Consider the following 16,985-nt stretch of genomic DNA (forward strand, 5'->3'; position numbering starts at 1 on the left):
TTTTTTTTTTTTTAATCTGTAAAATGGATATACTTATCGTTTCTAACCCATAGAGTTAATTTATAAATGAAATGGAATAATGCAGTTTTAGATAGACGTTTTGCATAAGAAATCTGGCTTCAGATCATTGTTTTTAACAAACTTAGACTCTCAGCTTTTTCAGCTGTACTATGCGAGAAAAAAAAATTCCCATTTTTTAAAGAATGTATGTAAACTGACTGACAACATTCTGGAAACAGAATATTAGTACTATTAATTTTCTTTCAGGGTTTAGAAATTTGAACTATTTTTCTGATTGTTCCAAAGTTAGTTATCACCTGTTACCATATTGAACACAGGGGTAGGTATGCTTTTAGAACTTTTATAATAGGTTGCCCATTAGCATGGGTTGTAAGGGCTTAATATGTTGGTATGATCGAGACACTGCAGAGGTCTGTGTCATCTCTTACACTTGGGGATATTTTTACTCAGAGATGTAGCATACTGGATCGTGTGCCTAGGCCTCCAAGAAGGCAGCTTCTTTTGAAAACAATCAGACATTTCTTAGGGGAGTATATAATGGTGTAACCTAGTACTATTGCTACAGTATGGAGCCTTTTATGACATTTGTTGTCTGTCTAAACTACATCTAAGTAAAATTTATCATGGCCTTCAGAATTTTCTTCCTAGATGGTGGAAAGATCCCCATGAGTCAGCAAAGGATGCTTTTCAAAATATTTGCAAACTCTTGCCTCTAGTATTCCTGTGGAACTTGCAGCTGCTATTTGGTAACTCTGAAATACAATGGGGTATATTTTACTGAGCATGTTATAGAGGTGAGTATCTAATTTATTTGTGAGGGCTGGCCGCCATCTGAACCATGCCATGAATAACTAAAGCAGTGACTTCTGATAATAGAGCTTCTATTTTAGATTCCATTTTACAATAATTTGACCTCTTGGATTCTCTCAGGAAATAAATGCAGTTCAGCTGCATGAGGAAAAATGCATTTTATGGCAGTACTCAATATTTAACATAGACTAACTACCCATTCACCGTACTGCTTTAAAGCCCTTCTTCATGGTTTTTCATTGCAGAATTACAATTTTAGAAAATGGAGAATAAGTATATGATGCTAGCTTCAAGGAAACCCTCTAAGCCTGTGATCTAATAGCAATGTGTAAATCTTTAGTCTTCTTCAGTGTGTCTCATTTAAATTGATGTCCAAATAGCTTTGGGCACTTTTAAATACAATGTTGTAAACATTTAAAGACATAGTAGAACTATCTGGAAATAATATTTCTTATAACGATAAAACTAAAAGGGAAAAAGTCAAAATAAATTGCAGTTAAGACATGCCTGTCTTTCGCTGTAGTTGAATCATGTAGAGAAGATACATGAGGTAGTTGGAAAACAGCAAGTAACTGATATCCTATTCCTACTGCTACTGAGTCACATTGATAAAGTCTTGACCAATGCAGGACACTCGAAAAGCATGTTCTATACTGAAAGATATGTAAGAGAGAAGGTCTATCTTTTGTACCTTAGGAATTTGTATTTTTATTCAAAACAGTGTTTTCAACTGTAATGTCTGATTTACGAAAGTGTTTGAATTAATTTGCCATTCCAGGCTAGGATGATATGGACTATATTTTTGCATTTATTTCTGGATCTACTTCTTGTGATGGACTTCATTTAGATTCATTTCCATTTGATACTACATGTAGGGATGAGCTCATTCTTATGGATTCAGTCAAGTTTTCATTGAATGAAAGCATCTAGATTTAATGACTAATGAAAAGTAAATCTGGAAAAAGGAAAGACATTTCTCTTTCTTATTGAATGGGGTCCAGTGGTTTCCTGAGTAACAGTCTATTACTCTGACAACAGATTCAACTTCTTATCATTCTGAGATCAAAACAGCAATCCTCTGTATATGATTACTATCTCATCTGTGGCTATTGTGATAGGAAAATTTTTGTGTTCATTTATTACAAAAGACTTGGTACAATGCTTCCGAAAGTATCAAGTAGGTTTCTCTGACATCTTGGTATTATGTCTGTGGGAAGATATGTGCTGACATTGAAGTTTCTCTATGGGACAGTGCTGGCATTGGATGCACTTACTACTTGAGTAAGCATCTTGTAACAGGGAAAAGTGACAAGGATGGGGTTAGTTTGGGGTCAGCACCTTGGAGAGCTCTTAGAAAGAGAAAGGCTTTTAACATTGTCCTGTGTACACAAACATCCACAAATGGCATATACATATAAATACACAAATGTAAATATATACATTTCATGTATATTTATACATTTGCACAGATATAAACATATACATATTATATAATATAATATATTTATATAGTTGCAGATAGAAACACACAATTTTTAGTTGGATTCAGTGTTAGCAAGGACTTCACTGTGGAATTATCAATAAGTGATGATTTAAACTGGGCTGAGGTAATGTTTTACTCTTCACCAAATTATGTCCCCAGGATAAAACAGTGTATAACTTTGCCACTCTTTATTTAAAGCAGTAATGCTTCTAGATACACGTTCCCCTTGAAAATCTATTATGATAATAATCGTATTCACTAAACTTTGTAGTAATCCTACTGTATTCCAACCAATATGCTAAGCTAGGTATTTTATGTAAATTATATGGAATCCTCACAATTACTAAGTAGACACTATTATTGACATTCTAAAGTGTAGAAAACTGAGATCTAGATAATTTGAATGATGTGTGCAGGATCACTTATGAAGCAATTTGTGGCATGATTTAGACCCAGATGTGTCTGGTTTATAGAATCCATGGTCATTGTACTACTCTGGGATTTGTCATTTGTCAAATTTTAATGTGATACTGTTTGGTCGTATCTCTTTTCTCTATGGGAGCTGGATGAGTGGCAAAAACAAGTTCTCTGAGATTAATTTGGTAGAGCTGCTATATAATTCACATCACTGAAGGAAAAACAATGCCAGTAGCCATATGGGTGAGTAAATTGGTGCATTACAGATGTTTAGTGACTATCGGGAGAAGGAGTAATACTGATTACTGAGAAGTCCAGTGATCTTCCATTTGTTTAATTCTTCTTTTATTTCAACCATCTGAGAGTTGTGAGGGACAGCCCATGCTGATTTGCATAGAAGAGTTGCTATAGTAACCTTTGAGCCCGTTACTAAAGGCAACCTACTAACTGTAACCTTTAGCTTTATGAGAGCAATATACTTTATGTGTTTTATAGGTTATGAGAGTTATGTGTCATTTATGTCCTCAAGGTGTTTAACTGTATTATGAAGTCAGACTAGTTTAACTTTGAAATTACAGCCTCTTCTGAGAGATTTCTATTTTTGAGAAAATAAAAAATGATGACTTTAGTTTAGACTAATTAGAGAATGGGACCAAATATGACATTATTGCTACTTTATGTGCCCTCGGAAGGGGCATACTAATAGGATTTTTTCTTTTTCAATTTTTCCAATTTAGTGGAATGTTATTGCCTTCTGCCACTTTTCAACACTATCATCATAAAAGTCAAGTGAAGAATTGAATTTTGAGCTTTATAATTCAAGCAAAACAAATGCATTTTGGCCTCTTATCTACTTATTTAAAAAACGCTGCATTTTAATGGTGTATAGTAGATAGGCTATAGTTAAATGTAACAAAATTGGTTTATCTTCTATAGTCCACCTTTTCATTAGAATTCCCCAAATTATGTACTAATTAATGCTTATTCATCAGGATTCTGTCATCTAAATATAAATAAGATCTAAGAGCAAGTGGTCTTCTTCCTGTCTTTCAGAAATGAGAGGACAATTTCTCCTATCTTTGAGCTTTGGTTATCATCTACCCCTGCGTGGAGTGCCCTGATCACTCAACCTCGTTTTCATGTTTATCCTTCAAGTATCAGCTTGAATCCCACCGTTTCAGGCAAGAGTTCCATTCACCAGTACTCTTCACCTGCTCCACACTCCTATAGTACTTATGATCTTTAATGTTCATTGGTACCTATATGCTTGGAAGTCTCGGAAATATTAGACTGTAGAAATACTAAACCAAAAACTCAGTATCAGTTGGGAGAACCTTATCTGAAGTAAATTAAAAGTACCTTTTTCACTGTTGAGATCTTTACATTGCTGCTTCTATTCCTAATGTGCATGGAAGATTTAAACCAAAGTGCCCTTTGTTAATGCAAGTCAGGTTGAATAACTTTATGTCCAAGTTTCTTGCTCTTGAATCTTTCTGAAGAAGTCTCTGATTGCGTCTCGATTCTTACCCTCACTTTTTCTTCTAATTTCCTAAGGCACCTGGCCACTTACCAATCCCACTCCCTACCTCTGGTCACACATTCTATAAACCTGATTTAGATCTCCTTGCTACAGGAATTGCACTAAATGATACTCTGCCTACATTAATGGATATTTCACTTCCATCTGATCTCTTGGGTAGTGAAGCTAGCCAAGATATAAATAAACTTGGATTGGCTGGCTTAGGCTCTTCATTCTTTACTGAAAGTTTCTAACCTCTGTTATGTTTATTTGGTCCATCACCCCAATTTTCTGTTCAGGTTCTTTCTTTCTCTTCACTATTTATGTCAAGCAGAGAGGCAGGAAAGAATTACTGGAGACAGGCTGGCAGGGACCAAAATAGTGCATTTAATGGACATTTGGGCCCTGGTATCACAGCTTGGATTAGGGACATTGCTCAGTCCCCAGGAGTTGTATTTGCCAAATAAAGATGCCTTCCTGGCCCTAAGATGTGAATGGGAACCAGTCAGTGTACCCAAATAGAATATAGTATAAACCCATCTACAGAAGGTAGTGTAGTCATGGGGTTCAGAACAGGCAGGAAAAACTATTTTGGCAACACTTTGTATGACCAGTGGTCAATGTAGGGCACACACTGATTTTCATGTCATGATAGGAGAGAGGATTAAATAGGAGAGGACACTTTTGAAAAGAGGTGAATATGACATAGATATTGAGTATTCATTTGACTGATTAATATTACCATTTTATTGTTAGTGGAAATTTTTTCTTTCACATTCATATACACTCAGTTATATTTTACTTATGTTCACACGGAATTGTTTTGTGTTACTTTTATTATTCAAATGACTTAGATTCCTGACAACCCAAAGCTGTATGCAAGAGAACATAAAGGATTATTTGATAGGGTTGGTATAAATATAATCAACTCTCAATCATTCAGGAACCCTTAGATATTTTCCCCTATCTCTAACAGCTAGTCATTTTTTTCCAAACCTATTGAGTATATCCATGTAGTATAAATAACATATTTCATGATTGTATTTGATAAGTTCCTCAAGATTCGTGATTTTCAAACCTGCGTTTATTGATATAATGCTGGTTGGATCATTATTTGATACCACTAAGTTTTGAGAGTATTCTGCAACTCCCTAAAACTCTTCATGATTTCCTTAAAATCCTGTTTCTTTAAAGTATTCATTTAAATAAATAAATAAATTTCTGTATTCTTGTGATGAATGCTACCATTTCTGGTTTTCTTTCATCCTGCATAAATAGCTTCATATTTTAGAAATATCACAGACATATGCATTTTTAATGGGAAAATCTGGGGTTGGGAAAATTTACGATGTTTTTACATAAATCTTAATCAAATTAAAAAACAGTGCTAGGCAAATAATTATTAATAATAATAATGGGAAAGAAGTAAATTTTTTATTTGGTGCCTCTTTGTTGGGTCACCATTGTGTTGGGTATCAAAGCACACTTACCTGTATTTGGGAGTTAATAATCATATGCTTCAATTAGGCAAATTCAAAAATTAGCATTTATTTCATTCTTCCTTTGGTGTCTTCCTTATTTCTTGCTGCGTCCTTTCCTTCCTTTTTTTTCCTCTTTTCTTCCTTCCATCTCTCTGGATTTTTCTTTAAGAGTAAACATTATTTTATTTATTCATAATTTTGAATGAGTTAGAGTTGGGAAATGGTCTCAAAGGCACATTTTTTTTTGCAAGGTTAGTGGAAGAGGGAAAGGCTCTGGAAACTTTATTTTTCCAATAAATCAGAGATGAAATATTTGCTGGAAACCCTAAACTTGTCTCCACTTTGCACTAGTTAAGTCTCATACAATTCTTTACCTATATTCCTTCATTTACATGGAAATAAAGAATAAGCTTTACTATTATTTATTCTAGCATTACTGAAACCTTCTACCCATTGAACAGCTCCCCATTTTCTAGGCCCTGGAAACGCTATTTTACTCTCTGCTTCCATTAGTTTTGAGTCATGCACTATTTGTCTTGTGACTGGCTTATTTTTCTTAGCATAATGTCTTCCACGTTCATCCATATTGTCACAAATGGCAGGGTTTCCTTTTCTTGTGGCTGAATAATATTCCATTGTATGTATATACCACATTTCCTTTATCCATTCATCTGTCAGTAAATACTTGGATTGTTTCCAAATGTTGGCAATTGTGAATAATGCTACAATGAACATGGGGGTACAGATATTTCTTCAAGATCCTGATTTCAATTATTTTGGATACATATTCAGAAGTAGGATTGCTGGATCATACAGTAGTTTTATTTTTGAGTTTTTGGGGAAACTCCATACTTTTTCAATAATGGTTGCACCATTTTATATTTTTACCAATAGTGTAGAAAGTTTCCAGTTTCTCCATATTCTTACCAACACATTTTTTTTACTTTCCGATGATAGCTTTCCTAGCTAGTGTGAAGTAGTACCTCATTGTGGTTATTTGCATTTCCCTGATGTTGAGTGATTTTGAGCATCTTTGTATAACCTATTGGCCTTCATTATGTCATCTTTGGAGAAATGTCTGTTCAAGTTATTTGCCCATTTTCAGTCATTTGTTTTGTTTCTGTTAAGTTGTAGTAGTTAGGTAATAATATGGTTATTGTGCACTTCAGAATTTATTAAGAGGGTAGATCTCAGGGCGCTTGGGTGGCTCAGTTGGTTAAGTGGCTGCCTTTGACTCAGGTTGTGATCCTGGGGTCCTGGGATCCAGCCCCATGTTGGGCTCCCTGCTCAGTGGGGAGCCTGCTTCTCTCTCTCCCTCTGCCTGCCGCTTCCCCTAATTGTGCTCTGGCTCTCACTATCTCTCTGCATCAAATAAATAAATAAAATCTAAAAAAAAAAAAAGAGGGTAGATCTCTTGTAAAATGTTCTTAACATAAAAAAGCCCAAAACAACAAAAAATTGGAAAATGTTGGAAATATATATATATTTCCTTGTTTGTGGTGATTGCATAATGGGTGTTTGTTTATGTCTTAACTTATCAAACTGTACACATTAAATGTGTGATTATTTGTATATCAGTATAACTCAGAGCTGTTAAAAATGAATAAGATTAATTATTAAAGGATGTTAAGATGAAATGAGCTTTGAAAAGAAATTCAGTTAAATCTCATTAACTTGGAGCCAATTTGGAATGCTAGACAATTTTGTTCAAGAATGAAGTAAAGTTGAAGTGTTCCTTAATTTTTTTGAAGGACAAATGATTGGTTCAGAATTACAACTGCATGAATGTGTTAAGTATCCTTCCTTTCAACTGCATTTAAAATGTTCCATTCATTACTATTTTTTCTTTTCTTTGTTCATAACAATCCCCCAATTAGTAACAACGATAACAAACTGTATTGAATTGAAATGTTTCCCCAAAACTCATGTGCTTCCTGAAACCTCAGGATGCAGACCATTTTTGTAGTAAGGTCCTTGTATATGTAATTAAGATGAGTTTAAGTTAAGATGAAGTGATATTGGAGAAGTGTGGGCCCTTAATCGATGACCGATGTCTTTATATGGAGAGAAAGAGAGACACAGAGACACACAGGAGAATGCCATATAATAATGGAGATGTAGATTGAAGTGATGGATCTACAAGCCAAGGAATACCGAAGATTGCTAGCAACACCAGAAGCCAAGAGAAAAGCATGAAGCAGATTTTTCCTTAGAGACTAATAGAAACAGAGAAGGGAATGGTGGGTTCAGGGGCTGGAGGGTGGGAGAAAAGAGTTTTGAGGACTCTTATATACACCATGGCGATTATAGATAACAACAGTGAATTATACAGTTGAAAGTTTCTGAGACTAGGTGTTAAAAGTTTATCACCACACATGCAAAAGGTGATTATGTAGTTGATGGAGGTGTTAAGTAATGGTATTGTAATTATTTTGCAGTATCCAAGCGTATGAAAACGACATGTCGTACACCTTACAATTACGCAATGCTGTATGTCAGTTATATCTCAATAATGCAGGAATATAAATAAAGAGGGACAAAATGTAATCTTAGACCCTGATTAGTTCACTGTCGATTATGGAGGACAGACTTGTAATGAGATAAGGACAATAGAGTATAATAAGTGCTGGCAAAAAGGTAAGCACAGGCTATTTAATGGAAGCCCATAGAAGGAAATTCTTACTCATTCTTGTGTGAACAAAGGTTTGCTTGACATGGTAATTAATCTCAAATTAATCTTAATGAATCATCAGTTGTTAGGAGTAAAAGGTAGACAGGAGAGCAAGAAAGTAAATCAAGTAGAGGAAATAACATGTGCAAATGTCCGGCATAACAAGGGCTCATTTTGACAGTTGCAAAATGTTTTATTATGACCACAGCCTGCAGTGAAAGGAATAGAATGATGGAATAAGGCTAGAGTGGTTATCAGGGTACACATCAGGGAAGGCCTTGTGTGACACATTAAAGAGTTTGAACTTTACCCTGAGAGTACTGGGGAACTGGTTAAGCATTTTAAGCCTGAAACATCCTGCTCAGATTAGTCATTTAGAAGAATCACCCTCGCTACACAATAAATAATAAATTTGAGACAGGCAAGACAGAAGGCAGAAAGATTCGTTAAGAGGCTGTTATAATAATTCATACTAGAGAAATTGTGGCCCAAATTAAGATAGCAGCAGCATGGATGGAGAGAAATGGAGATATTCACCTTACACTGAGAAAATAGAATATTTATTTATTTATTTATTTATTTATTTATTTANGCTCTGGAGCCCTCAGTTTGTTTCTCAGAGTCCATAGTCTCTCATGCTTCATTCCCACTTATGATTACCCCCTCTTTCTTTATCCCTTTCTTCTCCTACCGATCTTCCTAATTCTTATGTTCCATAGATGAGATAAAACATAAGAAAATAGAATATTTAGACTTTTCTAATTGATTTGATTTGAAGGGTGGAGGTAAGCAGCCAGGCATGATTCCCAGGTGTCTGGTTTAGACATTAAGGATGCCATTCACTAAGTTAAGGAATACAGGAGAAGAAACTTGTGAAATAGTTAATTGAGATGAATCTTCTGTAAGAAATATTATACAGCTATTAAAAATCATAGACTATGTAGTAATAGCATGTCCTAATAAGAAATTTATGCTACCAACTTAAGAAAAGCAGGATGTAAAATTTTACATGCACTATTATTATGGCTAAGTAAAATATGCAAAGAAAAATTTTATAGGGAAATAAAAGAAAATGCTAAAAATGCTTATATTAAAGCATTGGAATTTTATTTTCTTTTATCTATTTTATAATTGCTAAAATGGTCTGATTATGTTGGTTTCATAATGGAAAATGTTCTAAGAATAAAACATTTAAAAATAATTGCCCAATCTAACATAAACCAAGGTAACATAAATAAAATATTAAAAGTCTAATTTCTTGATTCCTAATGTTTATTACATAAAATATAATTCCTATCACTTTTTATAACATTTTGATAAACTCAAGTTAGTAACTTATTGACAATTGAGTTGAGATGAAAAATTAGAGGCAAACGAATATCTCTAAGGAAGTTTTCTGTTCACTGTCTGCACAAGGAACAACTTCCCAATGGCGCTAACTAAAAGACAGATGAAGATAACTAGTGCCCAGTCATTTTTCCTAGGTTGAAGAATTAAAGGACCTTTTTCCATTATGGACTGAAAAAAATGATCTATCAGAGAATTTTTATAATGCTTAGCATAAATATTCTGAATTCTTCTTGCTAAATTGGAATCAGGAATTTGAAGTATTTAAACCTACTTTTTTTTACTTCTTCATTTTAAGACAAGTATTATACCCTATGTATAGATAACTGACCAAAATGCTCTCCCTTATGCAGTTATTGTAAAATCTATTAATCAAAAACATTTTCAGGTCGCCTGGGTGGCTTAGTCAGTTAAGCATCTGACTCTTGATCTCAGCTCAGGTCTTGATCTCAGGGTTTGTGAGTTCAAGCTCCACATTGGGCTACATGCTGGGTGTGGAGCCTACTTAAAAAAAAAATCAAAAAACAAAAAACATTTTTTTAAGAAAACTAATTCTCTCACAAACATATCTTTGTAAATTCAGATTTTAATACATTCCTTTAGAGCAGATGACATGCAAATTTTAATACATTCAGAAGATTTATTGATTGGATGTTTTGTAAATGAATTAACTATAGGATTTCTTTAAATAGTCAATTTGGATCAGACCTTTATTATGTCATTTATTTTACCCTAAATATAGATATTTCTTTGGAACTTTCTTGGAAAAGACCAAGTATGAGAAGGATTTTTATTGAAAGTTGGCACAGATTTGCCTGGTTTTGGATACATTTATGCTCCAGAAGGCTGAGAACTCTGGTTGTAATAGTTAAAATGATAATAGTAGATAACACTTATAGGCACTAAGTGCTTTATTATATCAAAGAATTTTACCTCCACAATAACTCTAAGACTGTAATATCCTAGTTTTAAAAATAGAGAAACAGAAGCCCAGAAAGGTTAAATCAGTCAATCTAAGCCACACACCCAATAAAACAGCCAGGATTTGAGGTAGTAAATATGGCTCTAGCATCTGTACTCTCAACCACTGCATGTTGCATCTTTTGTACAAATTATGTTTTCTCATTCAGGTTGACAAATTTTGTAGACTTATGTGGCAATGTGAGATGAATTCAATTTCTACAATATATGAAGTAGAAGTATACACACACACACACACACACACACACACACACGAATGAATATATATATTCCATTTAAAGTCCAGATAATTGTCAAGCAACTTAGCTTTGGTTTGAATTTCAAAGTAGTTTTCCACTTCACATTTTAGAAAATGCATACTCTTTACTGTCTAAATTTATTCAAAGCTCTTAAACATGAAATGTTACAATGCATAACACACTCTTTTTAAGTGTCTTGCTTGACATCTTAAAATTTATTTAAAAAAATTGAAGCCATGTTATTCATCATGTAGTCATACAAATAAACTCTAATGACCCATTTTGTACATGACATGATTTATTACTTTTCTTATTTTATTTAGACAAAGAATGCTATGCATCTCTATGATGGTATCTGCCTTACTTTTGAAAGATACGAGGATAAAGTTCAATTAAAATTCTCAGTAGAGAATTCTCAGTAGAAAGATGTACAGGCTATACTTCATATGATAATCACAAGTCCTAATTTAAATGTACTTTTATAATATATATTCAAAAAGTATTTTTACCTAACTTGGGATGTGGTGTACTTTTCACATAGAAACACTCAGAATTCTGTTTTTTAACTATTCCTTTTGCTAAACTTTTATTTTCTGTCTCAGTGAGATATTTTTCCAGGAATCAGAGAGTTTTGGAAGAAAACAAATTGCATTTTCATAGGTAAAATAAATAAAAAATGATAATTTAAAAACTCATCTACAAATAATGTTCATACAGATTCAAGTATAATTAATGAAAGTCATTTTGCCCTTCTCTGTTAAATGTTTGAGAGTGAAAGAAATTTGTTAAAGGATTGAAAAATACTTGAAAGATTTTCCATGTCACATTAATGTTTAGTGGCAAGTTTATCACCTTTTTTCTTTGTGGAATTCTTTTTTTTTAATTGAAGTATAGTTGATATACAATATTAAATTAGTTTCAGGTGCAAGTTGACAACTCTACACAGTATGCTATACTCAATGGAAGTATGGCTACCATCTGTCACCATATGACACTGCTGTAATCTCATTGACTATATATCCTATGCTATACCTTTCATTACCCTGACTTACTCATTTTGTAACTAGAAGCCTGTACATCCTAATACCCTTCACCCACTTCTCCCATCTCCATCCCCCTCCATTCTGGAAACCATCAGTTTGTTCTCTGTATTTATGGGTCTTTTGTGTTTGTTTCTTTGTTCACTTGTTTGGCGTTTTTAGATTCTACTTATAAGTGAAATCACATGATAATTGTCTTTGTCCAGCTAATTTCACTTAGCATAATACCCTCTAGGTCCATCCATGTTGTTGCAAATGGCAAGATCTCATTCTTTTTTATGGCTGAGTAATAGCCCACTGTGTATATGTGTGTGTGTGTGTGTGTGTGTGTGTGTGTGTGTGCGCATGAGTGTACCATATCTTCTTTATCCATTTATCTATTGATGGACACTTTGGTTGCTTCCATATCTTTGCTACTGTAAACAATGATGCAATGAACATAGAATATGGCAGATATGGGGGTTACTCCTATTATCCATTCTCCCCTTAGGAAAAGGATCTTCAGTTTTTGACTGGATTCGTGGCTACCCATAATAAAAATTAAACTCATAGATGTTTACTAAAACTAAGAATGTCCATGTGATTAAATGCTGGCTAAGAAAATACAAACAGAAACATACATATTCCTTGTGCTTTCTCCTTTCCCACTGGCCAGAATATTTACATGTAGTTGAGTCATCTCAGATCATGAAAATAAGGACAAAATTCCATGGTGGAACAAAGAAATGAAAGGTACTGGATTCCTAGCATCATGAAATCACCACGTTAGTGATGGAATATTTGGACCCAAAGTGCTAAAATCCTGTCTTGTTGAATCAACTATTATTTTAGGTCTCTGCTAGAGTAGTCAAAGCTATACTGTAATTTATAGCCATTTAGCTAAAGAGATTGTGCTCCTGTTAATGAGCTAACTTTTGTATCTCATTTCTCATTCACCAATTATTTTCCTTCTAAAGTGAAACCAGGAATAAATATTATATATTTATGTATATAAATATATACATATTTATATTTATATATAATTTACTATGAAAATGGTTTTAAGTTGTCATTAGCCAGGAGATACAGAAAATGAAATTTACTTATTTATTACTGTCATTCAAATTAACTGACAAATACATAGAAACAGATGGTCTGGATGGTAAAATACAAATTACAACCTTTAAATCCAGATATTTTATGGTCTTAATAAAATGTTAATGTTAATAACATAAATAAGAATATGACATCCTAAATTTTATTGCTGCTGCTCAGAACTGTTCTCTCAGATGCTCACATAGTGTTTCATCAGAATAGAGAATGAATTAATCAGTACTTCTGTTACTAGATTTTCAGTCATATTCTGTTAATAGGTAGTTAGAGAATAAAATAACAAGAGCTCTAGAACTAAGGTTTCTTTATTCCTAATCCAGGATCCTTTCTGATTATACTAGGTATAGATATAGTAATTTGCCTTTAAGACTATTAAATTTTCTTTTTTCATCTACACTTTTTTAATACCTGATGCCTTTAAGTGTTTTGTAACTACTCTGATATCACTTTTTAAATGTTGAATTTAAATGTTGAATTGGGAAGTTTTGAGTTCAGTTAATGGTAAGATTCGTATCTCATAGTAGGTAACTTCAAATAAATTTTTTTTGTTAATTTAATATTTCTAGTACAATTTAATTAACATTTATTCATTCACTGAAAACCCATGTCTCTGTGGTTCCTGGACCCAATTCCAATGTGTCCATGGAGGCTTTCCCATAACAACAAGCAATTATTGGATACCCTGCTGTTGTCTACTCAATTCTCAGGTATTGGTCTCAGTCCCACAAGACCCCCCCTTTACTTATCTCAAGCCTGGGTTGTTACCTGTACTTCCAACAGACTGGCTATAAATCATGGGTTCCCATGATCCAGCCCTTGAGTTTGATTAATTTGCTAAAGTAGTTCACAGAATTCAGGAAGCCAACTTACTCACTAGATTACAGATTCATTACAAAGGATATTAAAGGATATGAATCAACGCCAGATGAAGAGATATATAAGACAAGGTCCCAAACAAAGAAGCTTCTTTCCTCATGGAGCTTGAGGGCTAGCACAGCGGCACCTGGAAGCATTTGGTTTTCCCAACCTGCAAGCTCCCCAGTCCTCCTACTTGTGGGTTTTTATGGAGGCTTCAATAAATAAACATGATTGATGAATCATTGTCCATTGGTGGATTGGTGATTGATTGAACCTCAAACCATTCTCCCCTCCCTGGAAATGAGGGGATGGGGCTGGAAGTTAGAACCCTCCATCCAGGGTTGAGTCCCCTGGCAAGCAACCCCCATCCTTGGAAGTTCCTAAAAGTCACCTTCATTACATAGACCCACTTGTGGTGGAAAGGGGCTTGTTATGAATAGCAATACACCCATTTCACCTTCATGGCTCTAAAGTGTTTCCAATAACCAAGGACAGGAGGCCAATTATGACAAAAGATGCTTTAGTCACTCTTACCGCCAAGGGTTTTGGGAGCTGTGAACCAGGAAAGGTGGATGAAGACCAAATACATATGTGAAATGTATTTTGGTCATCTGAATGACCAAAGGTATATTGCTTATAAATCACAATATCACAGTCCACCTGCTGGTCTTTGAACAAAAATGGTCATACCTGTCACAGCACTTACACTTAGTGTAGCACTTATAGGACAGATAGAGCAATAGTACAAACAAAATATGCCTAACATTTGGAGAATGTGGGATAGATTTAAAGAAACAACTCATTTGTCCTACAAAACCATTACAAACAGTTATATATTCTTCTACTAGTTTATTCTTTCTCCCTCTCTGTTTACAGCTAGTTGTACCTTATGATAAACTGAATGAGCAAATATATATGTATTTCTTATAAAACACAATATCACAACATGTAATTGTAATGACTAATAATAGATAACATGATTCCTATAGATAAATATGCATTTCCAAGCATTATGGAACTGCAAAATTCTTTGATTTTATATATCTTCATTGTAGGATATAATGCTGACACCTGGCCATAGCAACAGCATAGTTCCTTCATGATTTTGTCTCTGTTTTCTTATGTGTTTTTCCCCCCTCAGGCATTCTGTTTGATGCTGTAACTTTCAGAGATATCATACTATTTTTAGTTCCTTAACGTTGAAATGTTCTGTCACGTTTTCACATAGCGCTCTTCACTTAACATGGGTTTCAGTGTCACTTTCTGTGGAGTTCCCTGACTCCTGTAGGGGCCAAAGGCAGGCTGCCCCAAGATGAACCACTTTGGCAAAAAGATCATTTTTGAGTTAAAAACAATCAAAACCCAGCAGATTCCAGAAAAGCTCTTTAGCTCTCCCTCAACTGCCTAAAAAGAATTTAGATGGAGGAAGAAAGGCTCCAGGAAGACAGCTATCACCATAGAGCACTACATTATTATAAGAACTACGTGTGGTGGACAAGGAGGAACTTAGCAAGGGCTGTTTGATCAAAGCCCTCTATGTCCCATGGTTTTTGGATGGCCCTGAAAACATTTGTTTACCATGTTTACTCTTTTACATCTTCCTATAAATTCCATTCCTTCTCTTTGAAGTCCCAGACCCCTACCCTCTTCTTCCTAGTTCAGAATGACCTATATACCTCATTTTTCCTGACTGTCTTTAGAATTTCATGTCTGTGTGTGTTCCCCATATGTATGAAATTAAATTTGATTTCTTCTTGCTAATCTGCTCATGCCAATTTGATTCTTAGTCAGGGTAGAAGGACCTTGAAGTGCAGAGGAAATTCTTCCTCTCAAAACTCCCATAGGAGGACTCAGGGACTTTCTGTATGTTTCCACTTTACCTTCTATTTATCTGCATTATAACTGTTATTACTTTGGTGTAATTGTCATTTGTACACATCTGTCTCTCCAATATATTTAAGTTGGATGAGAAGAGGAGTCTTACTTTTACATATATTTTCATTATTTTAATCTTATAATTTGCAGTAACTTTAGACAGCTGTATAACATAGCCAACATAACTCTCTTTTGATGCATCAAATGATGATCGATGTTTTGCTAATAATACCTCACAGGTGTTTTACCTTAAGTTTTAACCACAGAGCATAAAATAAAACAATAATTCTTTTATTTTATGAGTATTTCATTTAATGATTTTTTAAAAGTTTTAAATAATTCTTTTCATAAAGCATTCATGTTGCTAGGTACCATTCTACAGCCTTGTTTCCTGGGTCATTGGCTATTTTTCCTTCTATTACTATTTTAGTTAAGGAATTTTTTTTCTGTTATTTGGCATAATTTCATCATGCCATAATCTTAATGTAGAAATTCTTTCAAACATATCTATGTCTACTTCATTTTCTTTAAGAAAATGAAGGAACTTAAATAGCCAAGACATGCATGGTATCACTTGATTTTCAGTGATTCACAGGCTTAATTCCCATTCAGTATAAAACAGTATGTTTATCTTTTTCAGTGTCACATCATGAGAAAAGCATATGATTTTTAGACTCTATATTCTTTAAAAGCAGGACTCCTTTAGGAAACAAGTACATGACTTTTCAAAAGAGGTTTGGCCATGAAAAGCAGTGTCTGTGGAAATCTCTTTGCATTATCTACCCCAGAATCCTAACATTTAGTGTTTCTATGCTGTTTTGTTTTGTGGTTTTTTGTTTTGTTGGTTTTTTGTTTTGCTTTGTTTTTGTTTTTTGTTTTTGGCTTTTGGATTTACCCCTAGCTGAATCCTCTTTTTCTCTCAAGACTGCAGTGCCTCTTCTTAATTTTACATGTTGTCTTTACATCTGCTTCTAGTCACATATTTAAGATAGATTAGATCCATGTAATATTGTTACTGAAACAGCCAAGTTTGGCTGGTCATCACTGAAAAAGCCAATAATCAAGAGACAAGTGTTGACTGGAAAGGAATATGAACTTTATTCAGGAGTCCAACCATGTGGGGAGAAGGCGGACTCTTGTCTAAAAACCAA

Source organism: Ailuropoda melanoleuca, chromosome 9, assembly GCF_002007445.2.
Source record: "Ailuropoda melanoleuca isolate Jingjing chromosome 9, ASM200744v2, whole genome shotgun sequence".
Classification (NCBI taxonomy): domain Eukaryota; kingdom Metazoa; phylum Chordata; class Mammalia; order Carnivora; family Ursidae; genus Ailuropoda; species Ailuropoda melanoleuca.